Here is a 4,020-nt window from a genome sequence, read left to right on the forward strand (position 1 = left end):
AATTTGAGAAATATTAATACAATCTTGAAATAGTAACACTTGAAATATTAGCCTTCAATTTTCTATAAGTTATCAGTGGCTATCATTAATATATTTTCATCCATTGGAATCAAACTCTAAATATTAATACTTAAAACTATTAGTAGCTATTAATGATAAGACTTTTATAAGTAGTTATTAACTTTGAAAGAAAACTATCAACTTTTAAAGATTAACATTTAAAGCTATAAGTAATAGAATTCTATCAAGGAGAGGTCTATGAGTGACTATCACTGATATCTACCTAAGTCTATCAACAATATCACCAATATCATTCATTTAGTTAATATATACCTAAGTCATATCATTGATATACGGATATCACTGACAATTTCTATTAGTGATAACTTCTATTAGTGGTTATCAGTGATGGCTTCTATCAGTAGCTATCACCAATAGCTTTTAGTAATGGCTATTAGTGATATACTTTTATAAAATGAAATTGACTTTTATATCATTGATATATAAATATCACCTAAATTCTATCACTGATATCACTTATATCACTTATATCACTTATATCACTTATATCGTTGTTATCGGTGATAGCTTATATCATTGATAACATGCTATTAGAGATAATTTATGTCATTTCTTTTTACCATTAAATAACATGCTATCGTTGATAACTTCTATCATTAATAACATGCTATTAGTGATAACTTCTAGGCATCCCACTTACACTTTAGTTTGAGATTCAACTTTATTAATTAAATTCACTAAGTTGGCTATCAATGATAGACTCCTATAAGTGGTTATTAGCTGTGAAAAAAAAAAATTAGTTTTTCAAAGATTGAGCTATCAATGATAGAAAATATTAGTGACTATCACTGATAGACTTTCAATAGTGACTATTGATTTTGAAAGATTAACACTCAAAGCTATCAATGACTATTATCGAGAAACTTTTATCGTGATTATCAACAATAAAAGTCTATCATTGATAATTGATATTACTAATACATAAATATTATGATATCTATCTAAGTTATATCACTGATTCACGTAGTTTGTAAGTGATAGGAATCCTATCACCAATATATTAAGACTATGAGAGGGTGTTTGGCTCATTAACATGAGTTGAATTGTATTGGTATAATATACCAACTCAATGTTTGGCCCACCAACTTTAAATATTGGTAGAGTTGAGTTGGTATATTTTACCAACTTATCCCAACTCTCCCTTCTTCCAACGTTTTCAATGACTCCATCTACGACCACTTATGACGATTGTCACTGTCACATCTGGGAACTACCTCCGATGGCAACTCCAACGACCAACTCCGAGCTCCGATGACCACCTTCATGTGGTTGACACTGATGATCAATTCTAGACTCTGTCAACAACCTCTGATGACAACTCTGGTGATCTAACTCCGAAGACCACCTTCGCGCGACCAACCCTGACGACCAATTTCAGGATCCAGCAAACGCTCCCGACAATAAATTCCAATTACTAATTCCGACAACCACCTCCGACTATAAAATCCAAGAAAAATCATCTTCCATGGTCAACTTTGATAGCGAGCAACTCCGACAACTAACTTCGAGCTTCGACAACCACCTCCAATGATAAACTTTGACAACCAAACTCCAATACCATCTTCATGCGACCAAATTCAGGCTTCAATAGCCGTCTCCAACTACAAACTTCAGTAAAAATCATCTTCAATAATTAACTTCAACAATCACTTCCGACTATTACAAGGTTGATGATTGTTAAATTATGTTGTAGGGTTATTGATTATGTAAATAATAGTATTTTGTCTACATTAAGTGCGATATTATATGAAAAAATTTGTAAAATATATTTTTATTTAATTGAATTAACATAATAAATGAGTGTTAAGAATATTTGAAAAAGTATGTAATCTATAACCAAAAAAAAAAAAATAAAACATAAAATGGAAAATTTTTTTTGAAATATTTTTTAGCAAAAATTAGTGAAAAATGAAGATTTTTTCTCTAATGATCCTCCATATTTTGAGGAATTGAAAGTGAAATTGTTGAAAAAATGGGGTGTCGTTTCATTGGCTGTTAAGATGAAGAATTAATTAAAAAAAATTATAACAATAGTAAAAAATACAGAACAACAACAAGAAGAAGAATAAAAAGAATAAGATGGTGACATTCATGGAGAAAAATTCAAAATCAAAAGTTTTAATTTCTCTTTGGTTTCTCATTTTGTTCAACCATATTTCTCTACAAGAAATGTAGTGGATCAATTATTATTCAAGAAAGAAAGAAAGAAAATCTTTAAAAATTAAAGGAAAAAATTTGAAATTCATATTTTATTCAAATAAAAATGGGTAGAATGATTGAATAAAAAAGTTTCAAAACAAGAATATTAATTATAAAAGCAAATTATTTAGAATACAAAAAACTACTGTAGATATCCTAAACAAACGAATTCAACTCTGCACACCAAACACAGACAAAACAACTCTACATCCCAAACACATACATATGAACTTCAGCCACCCTATCTCAACTCAACGCCTCAAATATCTCCATATCACATGCTATTAGTAATAGAAGTTTGTTACCATTAAATTTCATACTTTTAAAGTCCTACAAAAAAATGGATCCATTTGTAGCGCTCCTATTTCTCATTTTCTTTCTAAAAAAGATCTCAAATTTCAAAAATTGAGAAAAAAAGTTCTTTCAGTTCCTTTGTTTGAAACCTAGCTTTCTGTAACTCTTTTTCTAATTAATTAATTGTTAATTAAAAAGTAATACTAAGCAATAAAAAAATTAATAATAAAAAAATGAAGTTAGAAAATCAGAAATTTACAACGGAAAAAGAAAGAAAAAGTAAAAAGTAAAAGTAAGCAATAAAAAAAATTGAAGTCAAATGAGAAAAAAAAATGGAGAACACACTACAGGAGGAGAGTAGAAGAAATAGAAAAAAAAAGAAAAAAAAATAGAGTAAGAAACACGGGAAAAGGAGAAGAAAAAAGGAAAAATAAAAGAAAAATAAAAGGAAGACGAATAGAGAATGACAAACTTGGAAATTGAAAAAAAAATTAAAAAGGTGTTGGCTTTGCAACCATACTATTTTAAAGAAATAGACTAATAGAGAATATACTCTATACTATTTTAAAGAAATAGTGAATATTTAGTTTTTTCCCCTCGAGCGCTATACATATCATGATCCAATTAAAAAATATTATTTCAAAACATAATGTTATACATGTAAATGTTATGTATAACATGCATATAAAAAAAGAAAAAAAAAAATCCATGATTTTTTTAAAGAAATTAGATGTTAAACATATGAAGTTAATTATTTTTCTATTTTGCACTTTTATATATATAGACACACATATATATCTATAGAATATATAAAAGTGGCCATAGGGGAGAAACTTTTTCTCCCCATTTTGCCCTTTTTGAAGTTTGTTTTCTATTTAACTAATTTGGTTTTATTGTAATTGTATTTTTAAATTTAATTTTTATATTATAATTAATTATGATTTCTTTTAATTGGCTATTGAACTTCTTCATTCCTCCACGCATGTTGACCCTCTTCTTCCAATGAACCTTAATAGTTAAAAAAAATAAATGTTATACAATTGTCATAAATACGTTCTTAAATTTATTTTTTAAAAAAACTTACATTTTAGAATTTAACTATACGATGAAACTAATTATAATTTAATTATTGAATATAAAATTTTTTGTAATTCCTTTCTTTCCTATCCAATATAAAAGAGTTATCTCCATCTCATTTCCATTAGATAATTATTGAATTTTCTTATTTTTCACGAAGTTTCTTGAAAGACAATATAAGCTATTGGATCTTACACTTTGTCTAAAACCAATTTGTGACCCTTAAATCTTTCACATTGATCAAGGACAATTTGGAGCCAGTTGATTTATTTAATGGCCAAATTTCTTTGGACTATAAATAGATGGGGACCATGGTTGCCAAACCATCCTAAAATCTCCAACAAGTGAGCAAAGTGTGTGAGAGAAAAA

Source organism: Benincasa hispida, chromosome 5 (assembly GCF_027475165.1).
Source record: "Benincasa hispida cultivar pf3 chromosome 5, pf3_genome.v1.1, whole genome shotgun sequence".
Lineage (NCBI taxonomy): Eukaryota > Viridiplantae > Streptophyta > Magnoliopsida > Cucurbitales > Cucurbitaceae > Benincasa > Benincasa hispida.